The following is a 17238-nucleotide window of genomic DNA, read 5'->3' as shown; positions in this document are numbered from 1 at the left end:
AAATGGCAGGAAGACCACAATTCCACAGGGGTACAAACAAGGGCTAAGAACAACAATCAAATCACAAGATGTCCACTTCATCCCTACACATTTTTTTTATTCTATATTAACTACCACATATCAGAGAAAACTATATTTGTCTTTTGGGGACTGAATTATTTCATTAAGCATACTGATTTCCAGTTGCAGAATTTCATTCTTTTTTTGGCTAAGTGGTATTCCATAGTATATATTTACCACATCTTCTTTATCCAGTCATTAATTGATGGACATCTGGGTTGATTCCATATTTTAGCAATTGTGAAGTGAGTTGCAAAAAAATATGAGAGTATAAATAATTCTTTCATATCCTGATTTCATTTAATTTGGGTAAATTCCCAGGAGTGGAATGGCCGAGTGATATGGCAGATCTATTTTCGGATTTTGAGGAATCTTCATACTCTCTTCCATAACAGTTGTACTAGTTCACACATACCCCAAAAGTGTATTAGGGTACCTTTCCCCCACATCCTCAGCATCTTTTTTTTATTTTTATGTGATGGTCATTTTAATTGGTGTAAGGTGAATCCGCATTGTGATTTTATTTATTTTCCTGATGGGTAGTGATTCTGAGCAATTTTTCATGTGTTTATTTCATCCTTTGAAAACCGCCTATTCATGTTTTTTGCCCATTTCTTAACTGGATTGTCCATATTATTGTTGCTGAATTTCATGAGCTCTCTATAGAACCTGAGTATTAATGCTTTATCAGTTGCATAGATTGTAAATATGTTCTCCAATTCTGCTAGTTGCCTTTCACTTCATTGTTCCCTTTAAAGTGCAGAACCTTCTTAGTTTAGTGTAATACCATTTGTCTATTTCTACTTTTATTGTCTGTGCTTTTGGAGTCCTTTCCAAGAAGTTTTTGTCTATGCCAATGTCTTTCAGAGTTTCCCTGTTGTTCTCCTCTAGTAATTTAATGGTATCAGATCATAGGTTTATATCTATTGTGGATTTATTTTTGTATCAGGTGTATGATAGAGGTCTTGTTTCATACTTCTGCTCCTAGAGATCCAATTTTCCCAAAAAAATTGTTGAAAAGACTGTCCTTTCTCCAGGGATTGATTTTAAATTCTGTGTCAAAGATTAATTGCTTGTAGCTGCATGGATTATTTTCTGGGATTTCTATTCTGTTCTGTTTGTCTGCATGTCTATTTTTGTGCCAGTACCAGTCTGTTTTGATTATAACTGTCCTGTGGTGTATCTAGAATCCTGATATTGTGATGTCTTTGGCTTTGCTTTTGTTGTTTCAGGTTGCTTTAGCTATTTGGAATGGCTATGTTTACATATTAATTTTAGTATTTTTTCTATATCTGAGATTATCTTTGGTATTTTGATCAGGATTGCCTTGAATCTATAAATTGCTTTGATGATTTTAAGTCTCCCAATCCAAGAACATGGCAGTTTTCCAATTTTTGTATCTTTTTATTTTTCTTTAATGTTTTGTAATTTTCATTGTAGAGCTATTTCACCTCCTTAGTTAAATTTGTTGTAGTGTATTTGATTTTTTTTTGTAGCTATTGTGAATGGGACTGATCTTACATGTTCTTTCTCAGCTATGACATTGTTTGTATATACAAAGGCTAATGATTTTTGTGTGTTGAATTTTTATCCTGCAACTTTGACAAACTATCTCAATAGTTCCAATATTCTCTTAGTGTTCTCTTTTGGTCCTCCTATATATAGGATTCTGTGATCTGCAAAGAGGGATAATTTGACTTCGTCCCTTCTAATTTGTATTTCTTTGATTCCTTTTTCTTGTCTAATGCTCTGGCTAAAAATTCCAGAACTATACTGAATAGTAGTGGTGAAAGGGGGAATCCTTGTGTGGTTCTAGATCTTGGTGGAAATGTTTCCAGCTTTTTCTCATTCATTATGATGCTGGCTGTAGGTTTGTCATATATTGCATTGTGATGAGGAATATTCATTCTATATTCAGTTGCTTAAAGTTTTTATGATGAAAGGATATTATTGTATTTTATCTAATGCTTTTTCTGTGTCTATCGAGATAATCATTTGTTTTTTAATCTCCAATTTTTTAATGATATGTGTCTCATTTACTGATTTACATATGTTGAACCACCCCTGCATACCAGGAAAAAAATTCCACTTGGTCCAGATGAATGAGTTTTCTGATGTGCTGCTAGATGCTATTGGCTAGTATTTTGTTGATAACTTTTGCATCTGTATTCATCTTGGATATTGGTCTGTAGTTCTTTTTCTCTTTTATGTCTTTCCTGGTTTTGGAATTAAGGAGATCTTGTCACCATAAAAGAAGTTTGGGAGGATTCCTTTACTTTCATTTATTTTGGATACTTTGAGATGAATTGCAATTTGTTGTTCTTTAAAAGTTTGGTAGAATTCAGTAGTGAAGCCATCTGGTCCTGGGCTTTTCTTTTTCAGGAGTGTTTCTATTATTGATTCAATATCTGTCTTGGTTATTGGTCTAGTTAGACTTTCTCTGTCTTCATGAGTTAATTTTGGTAGGTTGAATGTGTCTAGAAATATATCTATTTGTTCTATACTTACCAATTTGTTGGTATATAGTTGTTTGTAGTAATCCCTGATGATTCTTTTTATTTCTGTGATATCTGTTATAACATATCCTTTTTCATTTCTGATTTTATTAATTTGAGTATCCCCCTTTTACTGGTTAGTAGAGCCAATAGTGTATCAATTTTGCTTGTTCTTTCAAAAACCCCTTATAACTTTATTGATCTTTTATATTATTATTTTGGTTTCAATTTTGTTTTATTTCTTCCATAATTTTAATTACTTTTTTTTCTCCTACTCATTTTGCTTTTGGTTTTTCTTGTTTTTATAGGTCCTTGAGATGCTTTTTTAGATCATTTATTTTAAGTGTTTCCAGTTTTTTTTTGATGTAGGCATTAATTGCTGTAATCATTTCTCTTATCATTGCTTTTACTGTATCCCATGCTTCTTACAAATTTAAACATACTGTTACCATTTGATCCATCACACACTTTCCTTGATATTTTCTCAAGAATTTTGAAGACTTATGTCTGCAAATTATCTATACACAAGTGTTTCAAGCATTTTTCATAACTGCCAAAATTTGATGCAATCAATATGTCCTTCAGCAGATGAATGTATCAATAAACTGTACCACAGTGGAATATTATTCAGCAGTAAAAGGAAATTAACTATGAAGACATCAATGTCATGGAGAAACCTTTACACATATTACTAAATGAAATAAGCCACTTTGTAAAACCTCCATACTGTGTGATTTCATCTATGGCATTCTGAAAGTGGCAAACCTATGGAGCTAGTAAAATGTTCAGTGGATTCCAGGGGTGGGGAGAAGAACAGATGAATAAGTAGAATACTGAAGATTTTTAATATCATAAAACTACTCTGTAGAGTAGGTAATACACTGGTGGATTTTTGTCATTACACATTTGTCTAAAGTAACATAGTATATAACACCAGCAGTGAACTCTAACATACAAATTATGGAGTTTAAATGATAATAGTTATGTGTTAATATATGTTCTTCAATGTTAATAAATGCAATGCTATCGTTGGGGATGTTGATTGGGGGAGCTATGCCTATTAGTTTTCATTACTACAACAAAATATAGGCATAAGCAACTTATGAAGGAAAGAGAGATTCCTTTAGCTCACAATTTTTGAGATTCAGAGTCCAAATGCCACGGTGTAGGCGTTGGTGAAGCCCTCATGGAAGGTGACAGTTGTGAAACATGAACAGGAAAGTGTCATGTGGTGAGTTAGGTAGCAGAGAGTAGAAGGTCTGAACTCAAGCTTTGATAACAACCCTGTCTCAAGAACTCATCACATGAGAACTACAATCCAAGGGCATGCCCCAAAGACTAAGAAACTCCCACTAGATGACCCTCCTTTTGGTTACACCATCTCCCAACAGTGTTATTCCAGAGACCAACAATTTAACACACGGACCTTTGTAAGCCACCCAATCTTATATTCAGAGCACAGCACTATGCATATGTTGAGGCAGGGGTATATGGAAACACATCTGCAATTTCATTGATTTTTCTGTGAACCTAAAACTACTCCAAAAAAGTAAAGTCCATTTTAGTGCAAACAAAAAAATCTTTCTTTTTTTCTTGTTTAACTCTTCTTAGTTAATTGTGACTGGTGTATCTAGGATAGGACAATCCAATATTAAAATTTTTATGCTTTCCTCTTCTGTACTGTACTTATCATAATAATCTTCCAGATTATTTTCTTTGTAAAAGTAACTTTAATAATTCTAAGTTGCCTCAGGCATTTTTTCCTGTTCCTGTCAAATTTGTTAAAGTGTGGTAGTAACCAGAGTCTACCTCTTCACCTAAATCAAGAAAGAACATTCTCCTGCTTCATAATCCAGTGGATGATTTTTATATTCCAGGCTTTCTGATGCAATTGTGCACTTTGGATGCATGACCCGTGTGCTTAGTGATTTGGGGGAAACAGAGAAGAACCTACATGGATGGCTTATTGAATTAGTTAGAGTATGAGTTAAGTTTCCATGAGGAATGCAAAGATTCATTGGATCTAACTGAAGTTGGTATCTCTCGCACATTTTGTCGCAGGGTTTGGCAATTATTCCTAGACTGATGACCGAAAGAACATCTACCTTCTTTAACTCTTGGCTTCCATTCCTTGGTTTAAGGTGGCTTTCCCAGTTGTCATCACTTTTCAGCCAGCAGAAAGGAAGGAAATGGAGGACTTTTTTCAGAGTTGCAAATAGAGTCTTTCTTCAGACTCAGACTGTGCTTTATATTTGAGCTGTCTTGGCTCAAAATCAAGGGGAGAGGAGAGTTAGCAAATAAGTGAAGGATAATCAGGGGTGATTAGCAGTTTTTTGCTTTCCAATTACTCAAGTATCAATGCATATCATTTTCCTCACTCTTGCATCCAACAAGGTAATACAATCATCCATGTGGTTAGTGCAGGTTATGCATTGTGCACAAATCCAGCCTCTCTTAGTAATATGCATTGCTCTCCATTGAATTTGGACCTTACTTTTCTAATGCTGGTTACATATAAATTAAAGCAATAATTACTTCTCTCAGTCCACACACACACACACACACACACAATTAATGTGCAGTTTAATGGGAAATAGAATATTGGCAATAAAAACTCCTTTTTGACCATTTAAGAACAGGAAACACATAGTAGTCACTAGTGCATAGTAAAATTGAACTCCTGTTGGGCAGGAATTTTAAAGAATCTTAAAGACTTCCTGAATTGGCAGTGAAAAAAATTCCTGTGTGTCTAACTGTATCCCTAGGCTTCTGGTTTACCTCTGGGAGATTCTTCTAAGTCCTTTATATGGTCATTGTTTTAATCATTCAGATCTTTATTTATTTAAATTGCTAAGTCCATGACTGAGACTTATAGAAATAGAGACTTATAGAATACTTATACAAATGAGACTTATAGAATAGAAAAACAGTGTGGCTAGGAAAGAAAAACCTAATATGTTCCTTGCGGCTTCCATATCCAGTCAAGAGAGATTCACTGGAAAAGATTATGGAACATAGTTTATCATTTTTAGGTAGTTATATATTAACAAAATCTGGTTGTTCCAGTACCACAAGGTTTTCAGACACTAGACTCATAGTCAATTCATATTGCAAGCTGTAGGACAAGTGTTGTGGCCTGAGTGTTTTTGCCCCTTGAAAATGTTCATGTTGAAATCCTTAACTCCAAGATTCTGATTAGATTATGAGTAGCTAGCCCGTGAATAGGATAGACTTCCTTATAAAAGAGTTCTGGAAGAGATCCCTTGCCCCTTCCATTACATGAGAACACAGACAGAAGGCACAATCTAAAGATCAAAAAGTGAGCCTTCAACAGACACTAATTGGTCTTGGACTTCCCTGCTTCCAGATGGTAAGAAACCCAGTTTATGGTATTTTGATATACAATCTTGAGTGGAATAAGGCAATAAGAAATGAATTCTTTCCATTTCTGCCTGCAGCCTGGCTAGCTCTTGCCTCAATTTGCATCTTTCATAATTTTGCTCTAAGCACGAAGGTGCAATCACACAGCCTGTAGCATATGTCCCCTTTCAAACTGCCTGCAGGTTTGGAACACATATGGTGCCTCTTCCATACCACAAGAGCAGATACTTTGTTGTGCTATAATAATTGCATCAGATTTTAGAACTAGTACCTCTCTGTACTTGAAATTCATGTCCCACCTAAAAGCCAATACTGCATTTGAGATTTTTAGTATGTGTTATTTATTACTCAGTTCTAAATTATGTATTAACTCTGGTATGCATAAGTTACTCTATTAGATCCCCAAGCACAGTTAGTCAAACCAGAGAATTTATATTTTATGTATTAGTCTAGAGGAATATGCAGGTTCTAGAGTGGCTAGGCTACTCTAATCTAAAGTGTGATATGCCTGATGGAGTGGCTGTCCTATCTCTGACATGGGGCTCCATTTCTGATGCAATTTTGATTGCCTTATATGACTCTTAGTGGGAAAAAGAGATAGTGAATGATATTATAATTTCTTTTTAAGGATGTGACCTGGAATCTGTTCATACCACTTTATCTAGACTGTACCAAAAGTAAGAAGGCCAGGGCTTGTAACGAGGCATCCACTTGCACTGTTAAACTTCAGGGTAAGACTCTCCAATTCAAAGGATATGCCAGGAAATGTCATGCTGAGAGACAAGTAAGTCTTCCACATCTATCTAGACCATGGGTGTATTCTTCTATGGATCATTTCTTTATGGAGAAAATATCCTTGGATTGAGGCCAAAGATCTGAATTTTAATGACTCCTGAAAGCCAATTTTGCCCTGTACTAACTCAAAAAATTGAAGTGGCTGAAGCGACCCTTTTTCTCTTTCCATTGTACTTGTTAGAAAAATGAAATCTGTTCTGCAGACCTGACCTACACTGTGTGTATATTTCCTATGCTTTACAATAAAATGAAAAAATAAGGCAGTACATGTTGGCTGTAGACATACCTGCAGTGCACTTTTACTAGTTATGTGTTTATGCTTTTGTTTCAATATCTCTTAATGTTGTTCCTATTTATCATTTAATTCTTAATTTGATAGGGAAAAGAAGGGTGAGATGTTTCATTTTTCTTGCGTTTCAAAATCTCCTGTTATGTTTTTAAAATATTATTTATTTATTTATTTATTTTCTATTTATTGAAAATGGGAGAGAGAGAGAGAGAGCCAGAGAGAGAGGGAGAGGAGAGAGAGAGAGAGACACTGCCATCTGCTGGTTCACTCCCTGAATTCCCACTATAGCTACGGCTGGGCGTTGGGTTAGGCCAAAGCCAGGAGTCCAGAAGTAAATTTGGGTCTTCCACGTGGGTAGCAGAGACATAAGTACTTGAATCATCACTTGTTGCCACCAAGCAGGAAGCTTGACTCAGTGGTCAAATTGGGGCTTGAACCCAGACACTGATACAGGATGTGAGTGTCCCAGGAAGTGTCTTAACTTCTTAACCAGATGATTGCCCCCTTCTATTCATTATTCAATGCAGCATTTTGACCTGGCAGCAGCAACATTGCTCTACTTTAAATTTTCATATCTACTTCACCAACAGTCTTCATTTTGTCCCAGTTCACGGACTCCTTTCAGGCTTTGCTTTATTCAATCTCTCAATGATTTTTGACAGTTATTAATTTTATGTTGAACTATTCCCCTCTCATTCATTTACATGATTCCACACTCCCTTAACCCTCTTATCATCTCACTGATTGATCCTTTCTTTCTTGTTGTTGACTCTTTGTTCAAATTACAAATATTATAGTCCCCAAGAGCTTGTTCTGATATTTGTTGGCAGATTACTTCTGGTAAGTGACGTTATTGTTCACAAGTACTTATTTTTCTTTTTTCTTTGATTAATGACAATGAAAAATGAGTGTTTTTCATCCTATTGGCCAAGTGATTTACATTGTCCAACTTAATGTGAGCAGATCTGTACTATGCTGTCTCTATATGTATCCATCTCTCTGAGTTATACATGACTGATGTAACAGGATTTGTCATAGCCCCTCTTGTCCTCTTCTGCTATGAGAAAGGTCAAATCCTGCGTAGGGGTTGCTCCTTCAGCCTGGCCTTCAGAATTAAAAGGACAGTTGTAGATTACACAAATCTTCCCCCATATAGCAGGGCGGAGCCCAGTCACAGAAGGCATCAAAATCAGGGCAGAATAAAGCCATGTTTTGTTGTTGAGGTTCTGAGTCGGGCTTGTACACAACCTAAACTATGAAAAGCTGACTCAGGTAGAAATTTGTTCTTAGACGTATGGTTCCAATTTCCTTAAAATGTATGGGTAACATTCGGTTTGGGGTCAGTGGAAAACAGACAAAACCTCAAGAACTGTTATTGTGGGTGGGAAAAATGATGACCCATATCATGCAGTAGGGAGAAATAGTAAAACTACCCACTGTAGCATTTGGAAGGTAAACAATTTGTTCAAATAATTGCGGGTTTGACCAATGAGGTGTGCTCTAAATGTTACCATGAGAGTTACTTATTAAGCAGCACTGGGTAAAATGCTTCTAGAAAGAAATAAGCTCAGGAAGGTTTTCTGCCTGCTTTTAAGCCAGAACAAAAATGAAATTAGAGTTCTGATTATTTGAGGCTTGCAGAGTTGGGAAAGATAGTATGTTCTCTTTTCTAAACATAAAATGGAGAGATGTTTTGAAACCCAAAATCTCAGTAAGATACATCTTGAAGTCAAAGGACTAATCATGAGCAGAGTCTTTAAGACACACACTCTTCAGAAAGTTCAAACCATAAGGATCAGGCCACCCCATGTTAACACCTGGGGTAAGTGTTGTCAGTATTCTACTTATGGCATGGATTCTGATATATCATTTTAGTTAGGGAAAATATCTCAGAAAAGAATGAACTCAGGATGAGGCAAATGAAAGTCAGATACAATAAAGATATTCCTAATAGATCTAAGGAGAAAAACAAGTATTAGAAATAACTTATTTTTTGGAAAATTATTAGGATATTGTGATGACTGGCATTAAATAGGCAAAAGAAAAAATCCAAAATTCTTTGATTTTTATTTTTTAAATTTATTCTTATCCTGTATTAAAATGGTTCATGATAATTCAATATGTAAAAAGGATGTTTGCCACTCAATTTCCAAAATAAAAGATGGAGAAAGCTCTTGTCGCATTTATCGAAGAAGACAAATCAAGAGGAAGCTGTTTCCACAGACAATACCCAGATTCATGGAGAACAAGGAATTGAGAAGCTTCTTACAGCAGACATAAGGAGGAACTAACCAAGGCATACGTTCTACTGCCAAGTAAAAGGACTTGCAGTGTTTATGGAGGCACCTGGGTGTACTACTTCAAGGTGAGGGAAATGGAGAACACAGAAACAAGAATATCATTATTTGATTTTCTACCACCTGCTTCCCCTGAGGCCATAAAACAAATTATCTGCTCTAGCACTCTTGAAAGGAGGTCATGAGACCCTCACGTGATGAGTGCTCTGCTCTACAGTGAGAGAAAAGGAATGCGGTTGCAGAAGAAAAGAATAACCTAAATACGCATGGATAAGCTCTCCCCAGTATGCTATATTCAGGTCATAGCTGTCCGTTTTGTCCCATCAGGATTCTGTACAACTCTCCATTCTTCATCAATCCTAAACTTTAAAATATTCTGATTTACTCTTTACATTGTGTGGATGTATCAAATTCTCTCTTTTTCATCCTCTCTCTCTCTTTCTTTCTATTTGAGAAGCAAAAGACAGAGAGTGGGAGAGAGAGAGAGAGAATAGAAAGAGAGCTACCTTCTACAGGTTAACTCTGCAAATGCTTTCAATAACCAAAGGTGTGCCACACAAAACCAGGAGCCCAATAATTCAATTTATGTCTCCCATGTGGACAGCTGGGACCCAACTACTTTAGCTATCACCTACTGCTTCCCAGGGAGTGCATTAGAAGGAAACTGGAATTGGGAACAGAACCAGGACTTGAGTCCAATCAATCCAACATGGGATGTGGGTGTCTTCATTTGCATGTCAACCACTAGGCTTAATGCCAGCCCCTGCGTGGCTCCTCTCTGAAGGTCCCAATGTCACATAAAACTTTGGTTAAATAATTTCAATATGTTTTTCCCCTGTTAATCTGTGGGATTTTCTTTTTATTTGCTCTTCCTTTTCTTTTTTTCCTTCGTTTTTTTTGTTTTTTTTTTTTTTTTTTGCTATGGCATATAAACTATGAGATTTGCAATGGGTAAGGAGAAGGTGTTACTTTTTCTCCCCTGTATTATCTAGCTGAATTTTGAATTTCCATGGACCAGTGATTGATTGTTCTATGTCTCTCATTATTCTTTTATTTTTTTAAACAGTATGCTTTTTTGGGTATATGTTCTACTGTTTTATGATGGATGTGTGAGTCAGAGGAGTAGCATTATACAGACATAAAGCAGAGATTTTCACAAAATGATGGATTTATGGGCTAATGCCATGACTGGATAAGAAAGTTAGGATATCTTGTGTGGAGTGTGATTTCTGTGTAGAAGGAGAGGAGATAAATAATTGTAACTAAGAGGACTTATTTTGTCAAAGATTACTTTTCACAGATATTCACTCTCCTTTATCTTTCTACCACTACCCCGATCCATGGGAGGAGTGTATTTCATATTCCATAATTTTTAACTTATAATGAGAGTCAGTTTGGCTAAGGGAGTACAAATGACCATGATGTTTAGTATCAGAAACATTAAGCATGATTGCATGGGATAGCTTAGCTTGCTTATTCTTCCATCACAAGACACAGCTTGTGTATGGGTTGCTCCTTCTTCAGTCTAGGTCCCCGGAAGGGAAGAAACATGGAACAGCACAAAGCAGACACTCAGAGAATCTACAGTTTGTATACGCAACAGGAATCATGAAATGAATGGTGGTTGTAATTCTCTGAGATTTGGGGGTTGTACAAATAAGTCTTAGTATCTATTGATCAATCATATTGCATGCTTGTGAAACTTATCACTATCTGAGCTTCTCTAACTCAAGGTAGAACTCAGGTATTCATGTCCCTAGGCTCCTCCTCAGCAAAGGCATGAATGTAATAACCAGTGTTTGCCAGGCTAATTGGACACGTCTATATAATGAACTGCAATGCAGGAGAGATCGACACAAGGCACCAGGTGCTAGAAAGAATCCATGTGTAGTTAGGATGGAAGCAGAGGCTTTTAGGGGCAGTTATGACCATGTGGGGTACTCAGCACCAAGGCTCACTGATGAGAGATTTCTGATCCGAGAAGAAGCAACAAGGCAGCATTGTAGAGTTAGTCTGGACACATACCACTTTATGTGTCTTCTAAGCCTGTTGCCTCGGCCCTTCCAAACAGTCTGTAAGATACATGATAAGCTTTAATAAGACCTCTTATGGCTTTAACTTATTACAATAAGTTATTTTCTTCTTCCTTTTCTTTCTCTCTTCGTTTGCATTTTTCTCCATGTACACAAAGCAACAACTCCATTTGTAAAACACTACATCTGAATTTATCAAACTCTGGATACGCTGACCTACTGAAGGGACTGTAAAAATGCGTCTACAAATTTAATGCCTTTGACTATGTAGTGCTATTTGCCTGGATATATTCTTATAGCTTTTTAAAAAACTTTTAGGGTATTTGGAAGGTTGACAGAGAGAGGGAGACAGATCTACTATCCCTGGTTCTCAATCTCCTACAATAATTGGAGTTGGACCAGACTTTACCCAGGAGCCAGGAGCTCAGTACAGGTCTCCAACATGGGTGGCAGGGATCCAACTGCATGAACTATCACCTGCTGCCTCCCAGGGTGTACATTCACAGGAAGCTGGAATGAGAAGTGGAACTGGGACTCGAACCCAGGTACTCTGTTATGGAATGCAAGCATCACATGTGGCATCTAAACTACCATGACAAAAGTCTGCCCTCATAGGTCTTCTTAAGGGTTCCTTTGGATCTTTGCAATGCTAATTTAAATGTCTATCAATAGATGTTCTACCCTAACATTTAAGAATACTAACCATTCCTCATCTATTCCATCCAGCTTACAATTTTTCATGGAGGACCCTTTCTCTTCTTTTTTTTGATAACACATTAAAAAGCCTTGTATTTCCTTTATTGGTGTGCTTTCTTTTTCCTTGACTAAAAGATAAGCTTCATGACAATAGAGATATTCATATTATAATCACTCTGTTATCCTCAGGTCCCAACAAAATACAGGTGGCATGGTAGGGACTTAACACAAATTTTTGAGTGAGTTTGTAATAATGAGTTGGTAAGTGTTAGGGAATCAGAAAGTGTGGTAAAAATTACATTACTTGGATGAAAGGCAGAAGAAAATTGCCAACAATTCCCAAGTACTGTTTAAAATGTTTAAAGAATAGCAATACTCTTTGGTAAAACATCTGTATTTTCATGCTTTCTTTTTTCTCTATTATAGCTTGGTAACAAAGGTTAAGAGCAAAAATGAAGGGTCAACATTCAGCCAACACTGGAGTTTTATTTGTTATGCATAGGAGATGAACTGAAATGCAAGGTAATTGAGGCTACTCATGAGCACCTGCCTAAGTAATTTTCAATTCAGTCCATTTTGGGTGGAAAGTGAGCTTTGCAAGAGGCTGGTGATAGACTGGAGAAGATTGAGGAGTCAAGAAGTAAAATCCAAGCACCAGCATTGTGACATAGCAGGTTAAGCCACAGCCCATATGGGTTCCAATTTGAGTTCTGGCTGCTCCATTTCCTCTCCGGCTCCCTGCTGATGCACACTGAAAGGATAGAAGGAAGGACCAAATGCCTGAGACTCTGCACCCATGTGGGAGACTCCAAAGAAGCTCCTGGCTTCTAGCTTCAGATTGGCCCAGTTCTGGCCATTGCACCCATTTGGGGAGTGAATCAATGGATGGAAGATCATTCTCTGTCTGTATCTCTCCATTTTTATATCTCTCTGTAATTCTGCCTTTCAAAGAAATAAAAATAAATCTTTTTTTAAGAAAAGAAAAGAAATGAAGTCCAAATGTAGTACAAATAAGGAAGTCAGAACAGTATAGTAGTTATAATCTTAGTATAGGATATTATACTTTCAAGTTTTCTAAGACTGATAAGTGACAATGATGATAATTTCCAGAATGTAGCCATACACATAAGCACTGAAATGGTATAGTTAGAAAAATCCACTGGAAATCAAAAGAAAGATGAGGATGTGTTTGGGGATAAATTCTAGACTTTGATATTTGGCAAGATAACTTTTGTTGTTATTTTTTCATATTCAACCTTTCCATAACTGAATCACTCAATTCAACCCTGCAACTTGTCAAGTATAAAATCTAGGCTACGATTAAGCTTTCTCCTATTCCTGGGTGAATTAGGTAAAGGCAACCCTTCCTTGTGACAAAGAAAATTCCTGACCAGGATGCATAGAGTAGAAAACAGAGCATGGATTCCATCTTACTCCTAGTTCTTTATCAGATTTGTTATCTATTTGTGATATTGCACATATATGCATTGGGGTCTTAAATATGTTCTATGTAAGAAACTATCAAGGAGAAGAAAGGAAAGTCCTCAAATATTACTGAGTTTCCAGCATGTCCTGATCATTATGCTTTGGGTCTTGAAATATGTTACCTTTTCTCAAATCCTCACCACAGCAATCATAGATGGACAGAAGTTACATTGCTTTTCAAGTAAGGTAAGCGAATTTTGTGGGAGATATGAGACCTCTAGTGTGTTTCTACAGTATACATTGCACTGACTGTTAGGAAACAGTGGACATACAGATGGCACAGAAAAGTTGTCCTTTTGTGGGGGCGATTTGCATCTGTCAAGGAAGTTCACATTAGTGAAGCAAACAGCAGACACAGTCAGTCATGGGGTCATATACTTTTCACAGATTTCCTCATTTCCTCATCACAATGGGGCACAATGGGGCACAATGGGAAGATCTCTAGGACAGTTGGAGCTTAAGCATCACATAGTTAGCCATGTGGTTGGACCTAAGATTTCAGTCCAGAATTCTTACCCCAGAGTTTGAACATTTATTAAAAAAATTATCTTGATGTAGTTTATCATAACTGCTTTCATGATTAGTTGTATTATAGCCTATAGGGGGGGCAAAGCTTTATCTCTGCCTTATTACACTCTGATAGTGTCCACATATTAAGTTGGCATAAGACAGACCAGCAAGAGAAAACCCTAGGTTTTTCATAAACACGGGAACTTTAAAGGAAAATTCAGATCTAAAGAAGCCATTTGAACTGAATTCTTTTTTTTTTTTTTTTTGGACAGGCAAAGTTAGACAGTGAGAGAGAGAGAGAGAGAGAGAGAAAGGTCTTCCTTTTTCTGTTGGTTCACCCCCCTAAGTGGCCGCTATGGCTGGCGCATTGCGGCCGGCTTGCTGTGCCGATCTGAAGCCAGGAGCCAGGTACTTCCTCTTGGTCTCCCATGCGGGTGCAGAGCCTAAGGACCTAGGCCATCCTCCACTGCACTCCCGGGCCACAGCAGAGAGCTGGACTGGAAGAGGAGCAACTGGGACAGAATCCGGTGCCCCAACTGGGACTAGAATCAGGTAGGCCAACGCCGCAGGCAGAGGATTAGCCTAGTGAGCCGCTGCGCTGGCGAACTGCATTCTTATATAATATTTTTGACAAAGTGGAAAATGGTGAAAAGTGACAGGCAAGGGGATTGCTAGGGTGGTTAACTGGAGAGCAGTGAAGAGAAAGGTCAAGTTAACAAGCTTTGTTTCGGTAGCTTTCCTCAGCCTCAGCTCCCCATCTCTGGTGATGAGACTGTTTCTTTCCTCCTGGTGAGGGTAGGCTATCTTCCACCTGGGAGTTTCATCTCATGCTTTCAGGAAGAAAAGAAAGGTTACTGTTCCTTTACTGCATCTGCTGCTTTTCAAGTGCCTTTTACTCAAAGTAATCCCAATGCATCACTGGTATATTTTGAGGTGGCATATTGATATCCACTAAACCTTTTTGGCAGCATGACTCTCAAAGGTGTTTGCACGTATCCAAACTCACCAAATTGTACACATTACATAAATGCATTGTTGTTTGTTAGTTATGCTTCCATAAAGCTGCTAAGAGCAATAATGGTCAGCTCAAGTTGTATGTTGGCATAGCAACATGGTCAAAGATAAAGGGTACTAACTCAGAAAGATTACTGTTGCTTTTCTTTACATTATTTGAAGAGTAAAATTCAGAAATATAATATGATGAAATCTTCAGATTCTGTCAAATTCCATTTTCTTCTTCTTTAAGGAGATGTCCAAAAACTAATAGGTACCTTTCTTTTGACTGTGGAATAAATTCCACTGACGTGATGCAGTTGTGTGACTGTGGGAAGATGATGATAATTTCGAATCCTTCTTCCCCGGGGTTTTTCTTTGAAACAAAGTTTGAAAGTGTGCAGTTATGTGGTCACAGAATTCCTGCATCCATCCACCTGCTTCCAGTTTGCATAAAGGTTGTGGCCATGGTAGATGCTTGATCAGAAATATGAATCCACAAGCTGCAGCTTTGGTTGCTTGTTATCCCGTCACTTGTGTTTAAGTGGCAGTTTTGGTAGCTATGGTGACAGCAGAAATTTCTTGCTTCTTGACTGTCTCTGGTGTTCACCTTTGAGGTGGCTACTTCCTTGATGATAAGTTAGCCACAATAAATGTATGTGGCAAGCAAATTCAAATTACGTCCGCAGACTGCTCGCATGTATATCAAAACCCATAGTACATGCAAATATGCAAAACCCATTCTTCGGACTATAGAAATGCACACTCATAACATGACAGAGGGAATTAAAGTGGACACATAGTGTATCATATAATATTTCAATTATTTTCAGCTATGTCTAAAATATCTTATAATTGGAAATTTTATTATGTTATTTTGTAATGATTATACCACATTTTAGAGTATGATCTGCCCTGTGATCTGTATTTACTTATATTTGTATCTCGTTAGATTGGATCAGTTCATGTTTATACCAGGGGTCTGTTTACTAAGGCTATTCTATCAGATTATATGTAGAAGATTAGTGTTGGAGGGACTGACTGCCCAACTCAATTTTACAGGTGATTAAGCTGAGGTTGAGAGTTTAAGTGAACACATTTATCTAGTGTCAAATTGGGAACTAGGAACTCTGACCAGAGCAATTCAGTTCAATGTTTTTTATTCTATCCCACACTGATAAAGACAGGAAAAAATTACAGAGGTAACAAAGGAAAGAGAAAATGAAATTACAGAAGTAGATGCTAATCAGGGATGCATTCCAGGGTTACACAGGAAAATTTCATAAAAAGCATCTATCATCTCTCTATCTATTTATTTACCATTGTCCAGTAGGTAGATACATCTCCCACCATCCCCCACAATACCTGAGATACCCAGGTATTGCATATAGGCATAGGGATAAAGGTCTTCCACTAACCATCCCTCTTGAAATGCTGTGTTTGAACTCTATTCTCAGACCTCAGCTTTCTCACTGAGCATGTCCTGTGACACCATGGACCAGATTCCTTCCTGAAATCTGTCCTACTCTTCATTCCTCAGTCTTTCTTCTGTGTCTCCTTCTTTTTTCTTTTCTCTTTTGCTCCTTCCTTTGGTTGCCTTTGAAATATAATGTCCTCCTGTGTAAGTATAGCAGGTGGCAGTTTGGCAATGCCTGGAAAGGGTTTTCCTTGTCACACCTAGGGGTGTATTAGCAGCAGCTGGTTTGTAGAGCCATGAGTGCTGCTTAGCATCCTGCAATGCACGATGGCTTCCCACAGCAGAGCATGCTCTGCTCCAAAGTGAGACACCTTGAAGGAGACTGCAGCATGCATGTACGTGTGATTTATACAATGTAAGTGGCAAAGGCAAACACTTATGTGTGAAGCAACCTTCAAACCATTTTCCTTTTAATTAATAAAGCAGTAACTGTAAATGCTTTAGCCTCTGTGGGACTACTTCCCATTCATCTTCATATCCATAGCCTTTAGAAGAGTAAGCACTAAAAAAGTTTGTTTGACTTTTTCCATTGCCTGAAGACTTAGAAAGTCAGGGAAGTTAATTTGCTTAAATGATTATGGTTCCATTAAATAATCCAAAAGGCGAATAATGAAAAAAGCTAACACCAACTTCATATTTTTCAAACTCCTGATGGCGGACTGTATATTCACTCAAAGAAATACGTTCAATACTGTAAAAGAAACACTGCACAAATCAACAAAGGACA

Source organism: Oryctolagus cuniculus, chromosome 8 (genome assembly GCF_051225735.1).
Source record: "Oryctolagus cuniculus isolate XC-2025 breed Fujian yellow rabbit chromosome 8, ASM5122573v1, whole genome shotgun sequence".
Classification (NCBI taxonomy): Eukaryota; Metazoa; Chordata; class Mammalia; order Lagomorpha; family Leporidae; genus Oryctolagus; species Oryctolagus cuniculus.
The sequence above is the reverse complement of the archived record's forward strand: the minus strand, read 5'-3'. Positions refer to the sequence as shown.